A 9926-nucleotide genomic window follows, 5' to 3' on the forward strand; every position below is an offset into this window, starting at 1 on the left:
TTAAAAATCATTTAATAAATATTTAATTAAACTAGTAAATATGATATGGTTAAAAATAATGTGACAAAATATATAGATAGATTAAAATTATATTTATTTATTACATAAAGAAATAGTTTATCTCATTTGAATTTATTTATACTATTTATTTTTTAATTTTTAGATTGACTCTTTATAGTTAACATGAAAAAACAAAGAAAAATTATATTATTAAAAGATAATAATAAAATCATGCATAAAATGACATTAAATATGAAAAAAATATACTTAATTCAAATATGATAAATATATTTAATTCAATAAAAAAAATTATTCAATTAAGAACTTTACATCTTTATTGTCTATCTCTAGACATGAAAAATAAACTATAAATTTAAAAGGAATGTGAGTATAATGTTTATTGTCGATTTTCTAATTTAATATTTTAACCTATATTTTTAAGTTATTCAACATATGTGTCAAACAAATAGTAAAATAGACATAAAATGACATATTAAAAAAATAGCCAAAAACTACTTTAACAAGAAAAATAGTGTGATGCGAGGTTTAATACTCATCTTTAAGGTTAGTTATCTCTAGATAAGAAACCTCCTCAAAGCATCGCAATAGACGTAACAACAACATACATCTACAAACATTTTTCCTTGATTTTTGTCAGTACTCAATTAAAATGTACTTAATTTCCAGGAAGAATCATACTAATGAAGAACTTTATTGTCTTATCTATCTTAATGTAGACATAAAAAATAAACCATAATTTAAAAAAAAGACACAAGTACAAGATTTCTTTATCTTATTAAGTACATAGACTCTCATTAACTCTCATTAAGGATGACATTATTAACACTTACTGTTTCAATTGTAATAATCATTTATTCCTTTCTCAAATTTAGACTCACATATACTATTATATCTTATCTTTCAAGAATACATTATCAACTCTCTCAATTCAAATCAAAGTATCCTCAATCCCTTAAATTTACACACATATATACATATATTATCCTTCAAACATTGCATTATTAATATCCACTATTTCAATTCGAATCATCGTTCCATCCTCCCTCAAATTCAAACTCACATATACTGCCATACCAAGGATGCATCATCACTCTCAAATCCAACCACCACTCCCTCAATTTGTATCCACATATTGATATCACAATTATTGTCGTTTTAATCTTTATAATACATATATTATTTCAATTCAAACCACAATTTTATCGTCCCTTAAATTCGAAGTCACATATATCATTATATTATTAATAACATTACTCTTAATTTGAACCACCCTTCTCTCAGTTTGAGCTATCAATCTAAAATTCGAATCAACTAAAACACGAATATAAAGTTTGAAATGTACACACTTTAATCACTAGTATACTCTGATTCTTTAATCTAATTTATAATTTTTTTATGTATATATATTTAACCACTATTAATGAATAATAGATAAAATTAATAAGTGAAAATTAATTAATTATTATAAATAATAAATATATATATAGAATGTATAAAAAAATATTATTTACTAAATTATTTAGAAATTTTAATTAGAGGATAAGACGAAAATATTTATAAAATATAATAGATAATTATATATTATAAAATAATTAATACAGATAAAATTATTTTGTATATATAATTATTTTTAAAAATAAAATTCTTATACAGAATTATAAGATTGAAATAATTTAAATTAAGAAAAAGAATTAAAACAATGTTGTATCTAGCTACTAAATACGGAAAAGAATAATTTTTTTTAACAAAAAAAAAAAATTATTTAAAGTTCAATTGAATAAATATAGTTAAAAATTATATTAATATAAAAGAGACTAATAATCCTAAAGTTTAATTTGATAATGAGACGTCTCATCTCCTTTAACAATACATTTTTTTTTCTTAATGGGAGACTTTCATATCTGTACCCTGAAAACTCACTTGGGCGTGTCTAGGTGAAAAGATTGAGTTTTTAGAATTCAAACTCGGTTTGCGTTTATTTTTTTTTTTAAAACAAAACATTATTTTAAAAGATATCATTGATTCTTGACAACCTTTTAAAATTAATTAAAAATAATTAATTTCGGGGTTCAAGTTTAATTAATATAGGGATTTATGATAATCAAATCTTAGTTTTAATTTTAGAAAATTTTTTAGTTTAAATTAATTAAACACAATTAATTTAAAAAATTATTTTTTTGAAAAAGAGTTGACAATTAATTTTCGAAAATTAATAAAGTTGCCATACATATAAAAACATATTCACTAGAGTTTATTTTTAGTTTGTAGTTTGTTGATACTCGGGAAAAAGGGCTTTCACGTTAGAAGTTGTACCCGTTTAAAACTAGTCTCTACTTATAAAGTTGATTTTTATAACTCAGTTGTATAACATTTGAGTTTTGACCATTTATTCTTCCAGTCGTAACCATGTTTCTAGGTTTTAGCTTTATTTAAATTCTTGAAACAAATGTATTTAAAATACTGGTACATGTTGCAGATGATAATTAGGTGAAAATACCTGAAGAATATTAGTTATTTTTAAAAGCATTAGAGTTTAGAAATACACACCAAACGAGCCTTTGTCGAAATATTTTTGTGGAAATATCCCAAAAATATTTATAATGGATTTTCTAATTTTTCGAGATTTTTAGAAAATGATTTTGAATCTCAAAATTACAAGAATAATTTTGGATTTTGAAAAGTGGAACCAAACATGCCTTAGAACTGTAGTCCTAGGCCTTTGGTTCATTTTTATCAGGCGAGGCAGAAGACCCTCGGTCCGGGTCGAAGTTTAGGATCTTTGGCTTAAGGACCGAAATCCCTCGCCTTAGTCAATGTGCTAAGGACTCTCGGTCCTTGGCTGATCTTACCGGTCTATGTGTAAAAATCTCTCTCTCAAGAGTTAGCCTAGGGTTATGTTTCTCAGTAGAGGTGTATAAATCTCTCGGTCCCAAGCTAGCTCTGGGCTAAGTCTTTCTATTAGGATCGATGTCGACTATAGAGACGGTGCACTAATTATAGTTAACAATTTTCAAACTTCGATTCGAAGTTAATCCTGTGAGGGATTAGGATCTGTTTCTATTCTTCACAAATCTTCGCGAGCTCTTGAACAAGTTCAAGTGTGGAACAACTAGTTGGATTTGAAGCGTCAGATAAATGAATGCAAGCAACATAAAGTAAAGAATACATAAAGTTTTATGGATGTTCGGAGATAAAACTCTTACGTCACCCCTTCTTCCTCCACAAGAAGGATATTCACTAGAAGACTATGATTTATATAGCAGCTGCACAAACCCAGTTAGAAACCACATGACTTAGAAACTGTCTACTTATGAACTTCTAGCTAACTCTCTATTGAATAGAACAACCTCTGTCAACTTACATTACTGAGATTTCACACATAAAGGACATTATATGAATCGCAAAATTATCACACAAACATACAATAGGTACTTCGCACTTGAGCTTCAGAGTGAGAGATATTCAGATTCAGATGGCAAGAGCGAGTGTGACAGATAGAAAGAAAGAGAGAATGACAGAGAGAGTTCATCTATTGTTCTTTGATAGTTATTTATACTTGAAGTGCACAAACGATCGAATCTTGTACTTGAGTATGTGTCAGCATACCGTTGGAAGGACGTCAATAGTACGAGATAGTACAACAAAGATATTATTGTTAGGATCGTGGAAGTACTGGACTGATAGTGCGCCGAATATTCTCTGAGATCATGTTGTACTAGAAAGGTACAACGAGGGAAATTTGAATGATAATAGCGTACGTGGCAGTTGTTCATTCGTTGTTTGAGCAGACTTGTAAGACTGTTGAAAACGAGAACTGCAGATGAGCTGAGTAGATAATCAGACGCTTCTTTAGACGTCCGACTACGCACTTCTTTAGACCATGTCTAATAAAGTTATACGATGTCTGTTCGCGCATTACTTCACACCATGTCTGATGTAATCACACGACGTCTGCTCGCTCACTTATTTAGACCACGTCTAATGAAGTTAGACGACGTCTACTATTGCATTACTTCAGACCACTTCTGATGTAATTAGACGATGTCTACTCGCACATTACTTTAGACCATGTCTGATGTAATTAGATTATGTCTACCCGTGCATTACTTCAGACCACGTCTGATGTAATTAGACGACGTCTACTCACACATTACTTTAAACCACATCTGATGTAATTAGGCAACGTCTGCCCGCGCACTTCTTTAAACCACGTCTAATGAAGTTAGTCGACGTCTAATCGCGCATTACTTCAAACTATGTCTAATGTAATTAGATAACGCCTATTTGTGCATTACTTCAAACCACGTCTAATGTATTTAGACGACATCTGCTCGCGTACTTTTATAGACCACGTCTGAAGAGACATACTTCTTTAGATCTGTACCTACAAAAAAAAATTACTCAGCTTAGTTTTTGTTCAAGTCAAAACATAGTTTTTTTATTTAAACCACATCATCAAAATTATGTCGTACTTATTCTCTTAATATAGTTAATTATTTCTTTCTTAATTAATTCTCTCTTTTCTTTATTTAACTTAATCCAACACTTTCGGTCTTAGGTTTAGGAGTTCTCGATCCTAATCTTGGGATTCTCGGTCCAAATGTTAGATTTCTCGGTCCTAGGGTTATCACTCTCGGTCCTAAGGTTAGAACTATCAGTTCTAGGGTTAGGACTCTCAGTCCTAGGGTTAGGGAGTCTTAGTCCCAAGGATGGACCTCTCGGTCATAGGTGAAATTCCTCGGTCTGATTTCTCACTCCTAGTTCAAGAACATTGGTCGGACCTCTCGGACCTAGCTCAAGAACAACGGTTTGACCTTTAAATTCTAGGTCAATTTTCTCAGTCCTAGGCTGAGAGCCTTTGTCCTCAAGAACATCAAGTGTAGATTATTAATTAATTTTTTTAGCTCGGATTCTTTGATGATCATTTCAAGGTATCAATCGACTTCAATGATGATCATTTTGTTCTCAATTCAATGATGATCATTTTGTTCAAAACAATTTGTGATCAAAAATTGGGTTTTTGATTTTAAAACTATTTTGAAGTGTAAGGAGCTATCCAATACTTCCTTATATTATATATACTTGATTGGTACCAAAACAAGAAAACTATCTATTCGTTTTGACCAATTAAAGAACTCAAAATCTTTAATTTATTTTGAAAATTTTGATTTTGATTAAACATGATCGAGATTGATCAAACATGATCCAAACAGTTTCCCAACATCATTACAACAAAATTAACCCAATAATAAAAAACCCATGATTTTGATTTTGAAAATTCAAATTCAAATTTGGATTTTTGTTATTTAGATCGTTTGATCAGTTCTATCTTATCCAGATATTTTATAAATCGTTTCCTTGATGTTTATCATAACAAGGATGATTTTTGAATATCTTACTTTACAGAACTTGACAAAGTACCGTAAAATCTATGTGGTAACAATAATCATAGGTATTGAAACATCAATTCCCGTTTAGCATGAATATCAACAGATTATTCGTATTTTAGTCATGTATAAATGACTAAAGGTTAATATCATGAGATATGCTGGGAACATGAATGTTTTAGTAACGTTTGATGTGGGTCACTAACAAGTAACTTCTTAGGGTGATCACAAACATATGATCATGAGACTTATTGACAAATAAGTCTTGGTGATAAAGTAAAAAAACTTTCCAATGTGTCTTGCTATCGTGTGATCATGTATATATAATCATGGTGTCATCAATTATTTATCACGGAAGTTAACACACTTTATGTGAAGATTACTCACATGTAAGGTTGAGAATGATCATGTATAAATGATCGTGATGCTATCAACAAATAGGATTTCGTGTCGGGAATTAGGAACAAAACATTTATTAGAGAATGAAATCGGAATAGGACTGTATCAGAGAATGAGACTTCATTGGAGTACCTATCGGAAGATAGGATTTCGAACAAGACATTGTTGAATGACCTATAAGAAGATAGGATTTGAAAAGGATTATGTACAAATAATTGACGTGCTTGTTGACAAACAAGGCTGGGTACCTATAGGACGATAGGATTTTGATGTTTGACTACTTATCAAGACACATGGTTTGCTTGAGTATGCGATCATGAGATGGGGTTTGGTTACCTATCGAGTTAAAGGGTTTTTTTGAGGACCTTCGAGGGATAGGGTTTGATCATGATCATGTATGAATTATCGTTGTGTTAACAAACAAGGCTTAATGCTATAGAGAGATAGAATTTTGAGGTACATGTTCGAATGACATGGTTTGATTACCTATCGAGTGATAGGTTTGGTCAGGATCATGTACAAATGATCGTTGTGCTTGTTGACAAACAAGGCTTAATGATTTTGTGATTTAGGAGATGTATGTATTGGAAAATAAGATCTTAAACGGATACATATCAAGAGATCGGGTTTGCTTGAGTACCTATGCGAGTGATAGGGTTTGAATTACCTATTCGAGCGATAGGGTTTGGAATACATATTAGAACAATAGGATTTAGTTTGAGGACCTATTGAGGGATAGGGTTTCATGTGTTTTGATCATGTGTGAATGATCTCTTTGCTTGTCCATAGATAAGTCTTGAAGGATCAATTGAAATATATAGTTTGGTTTGATATTGTTTTAATTGTATTGATGTTACGAGAGGAAATTCCTATCCAACGATAGGGTTTTAGTGGAATCATATATAAATAATGTCTCAACCTATTGACAAATGGGGTTTAGTTACGGAGTCGTGTACGAACGAATATCACAACTATCAACATATAGGGTTTCTAATGGAATCATATACAAATGATGTCTCGACCTATTCATAAATAGGGTTTATTGTCGGAATCGTGTACGAACGATTAACGCACCTATCAATAGATAAGGTTTATAACAGAACCATATACAAATTATATCTCGATCTATTGACAAATAGGGTTTACAGGCATAATCGTGTACGGACGATTAATGCATCTATCAACAAATAGGGTATCTAACAGATTCATTTAGAAATGATATCTCGACCTATTGGCAAATAGGGTTTACAAGCGGAATCATGTTCGAACGATTAACTCAACTATAATAGATATGATTTATAATGGAATCATATAGAAATAATGTCTTGACTTATCAACAAATAGGGTTTTGATACCTAATAATAATTAGGTTTTAGCAGATTCGTATAAAAACGATCTATCACACATATCAACAAATATGATTTAGAATATCTAACTACAATTAGGGTTTTCAGTGGACACGTATAAAAATAATCTATCGCACATATCAGTAGATAGTATTTAGAATACCTAACTAAAATTAGGATTTTCTACGTGATTGTGTACAAACAATCGCACGTACATATACTAAACTACAATAAGTGTTTTACACAGGATTGTGTACAAACAGTCTCACATACCTATCAACATATATGGTTTAGATACCTAACTACAATTATAGTTTTCACGGGATTGTGTACGAACAATCTCTAGTACTTATTAACAAATATGATTTAAAATACTTAACTACAATTAGGGTTTAAACGGGATTATGTACGAATAATATCACGTACCTATCAACATATAGGGTTTAGAATACCTAACTACCATAGGGGTTTTAGCGAAATCATATAAAAATAATATATCGCACCTATCAACAGATAGGTTTTTGGTGACCTACCTACAATTAGGGTTAAACGAGATTGTGTACTAATAATCTCACGCACCTATCAACATATAGGGTTTAGAATACCTAACTAAATTTAAGGTTTTTAAAGGAATTGTTTAAAAACGATTTATCGCACCTATCAACAAATAGGGTTTTGGAGACCTAACTACAATTAGGGTTTAAAAGGGATTGTGTACGAACAATATAATACACCTATCAATATATAGGGTTTAGGAGACCTAATTTTGTTTATTTTTCTTTTGTAGTATTGGTCACGGCTCGATTCCTTTTAAGGGAAAAAATCAATAGAATTATTGTTTTCCTTTTCTTTTTTCAAAATGTCCTTCTCAACTAGTTGAAATTTGTCAAACGATGATTTCTAGCTTTATTTATGGACAAATGACTCATGTTTTTGGATAAAGAAACATTTTTGTTTACCCAATTTCTATCCTTGTTTATCTCTTTGAGATCGAATGAATCTTGATCCTTTATAATTAATCATTACGTTTTCGGATTTGAAACGTATTTGGGACTAGGTTTTGAACATATCTTCCGTCATTTGTGATAATTTTTATCGTAATTCTCGAGGAAGGTGGTCAACATCTTGACATTTTGATAAAAGAGTGCAACCTATTTATGGTTGCTCGGCCCTAAACCACATTTCTTGAAAGTTCAACTCCTCGCATAAACATTTAGGAGATGCTTTCGACATTTATACTTTAGTTTTTTATATGCTATTTTTCTCTTTGTTTTCTTTTGTTAATTTGCGGGTATATCTAGTAGAATTTGTACATCCATACCTTTTCCAAAACAATCAAGATTCAAATCTTAGTTAAGCCACATATGGTGATTTCAATATCTCAACCACTTAAACCTTTTTATTTTTTCATTCCCGGGGTGTATTTGGTAGAATCGGTGTATTATACTCTTTTCATAACAATGAAGACTATAGTTTGAGTGAGCACGAATGGTGATTTCAATATCTCAACCAACACATGAACATTTTTTTTATTTTTTTAGAGATTTTCGGAGTTTATACTGGTTCTCTTTTTGGCAGTTTCATTTTTTGGTTTTTATCTTCCCAAAGTATGAGTTTGAAACCTCTCTTTCATTAACAAAAGTAACGATGAATTTTCCTTTCTCAATTTGGGGCTTTGGGCCTTGCTTTTATAGGATTTATACAGGTTCTTTTCATTTAAAAACCTCCGATGGGTGGTTTCTCTTAGGATAATCATCTACAAAAAAAGCTTGTGATCGATATCTCTTGAATCGGGTTTATTATGAAATCCTCATTTTTATTTATGAGAATATCACTCGTAAGAAAGCGATACTATTTGATTTCTCCCTACTTGTTTCCTAAAATCCGAAACATCGACTCTAGAATGAGATTAATGTTTTCTTCCTTTCTCAAAAGACTTTCTTTCTGTTAGAGGAAGGTACTGCGTGGTTTTATTTATGTAAGTGAGACCGGGCTAGTAAATATGTTGGTTGCCTACGTATCTTCTCTCTTTTATTTTTTATACTAAAAGAAATCAGGTATATGTAATTAGGATATGATTCATTTGTTCATGTTGCAAATTATACAAAACTTGGTATTGGATTCTGTTAATATAAGCTTCTTTTAAGCTCAAGTTTTAAACCGTCCTGTGCATGCTTGATATTATACAAAATATCTTTTAAGCGCATCAAGATTGCTTTGCGCAATGAACTATTCCTCTTCTATATTAGATAGGCAGACAACTCCTCTAAAGAGGACTTTCTTAAGTCATAAAGGTCCTTCCCATTGGGGTCGAAACTTTTTCCTAGGTTCTAAAAGTTTTTGGTTCGTTTGAGAACTAGATCAACTTGTTTGAGGTTTCTAGGTTTAACCTTCCAATTGAAGGTGTCTGACATGCATTTTTGGTAGGCTTGAGTTTTGCATACAACATTTAACCTCCTATCCTCCATTCACGTTAGTTGGTCATATCGATATTTGATTTAGTCTTCTTCTAAGACATGGGTTTTTAAGAGTATTCTTAGAGTTAGAATCTCAATTTCGATGGATTGTATGACGTCCATGTCGTAAACCAAAGAGTAAGGAGTTTCATTCGTCGAAGTTTGATCCGTTGTACGATATTCCCATAAGGCATATGTCAACTTCTCATGCTAGTCCTTATACATGTTTATCATCTTTTGATGATCCTAATCATGTTTTTGTATGTCGCTTGGACCGCACCATTGGTTTGGGGTTTATAAAGAGATGATTTTTGATG

The sequence above is a fragment of the Impatiens glandulifera genome, chromosome 6, assembly GCF_907164915.1.
Source record: "Impatiens glandulifera chromosome 6, dImpGla2.1, whole genome shotgun sequence".
Taxonomy (NCBI): Eukaryota; Viridiplantae; Streptophyta; class Magnoliopsida; order Ericales; family Balsaminaceae; genus Impatiens; species Impatiens glandulifera.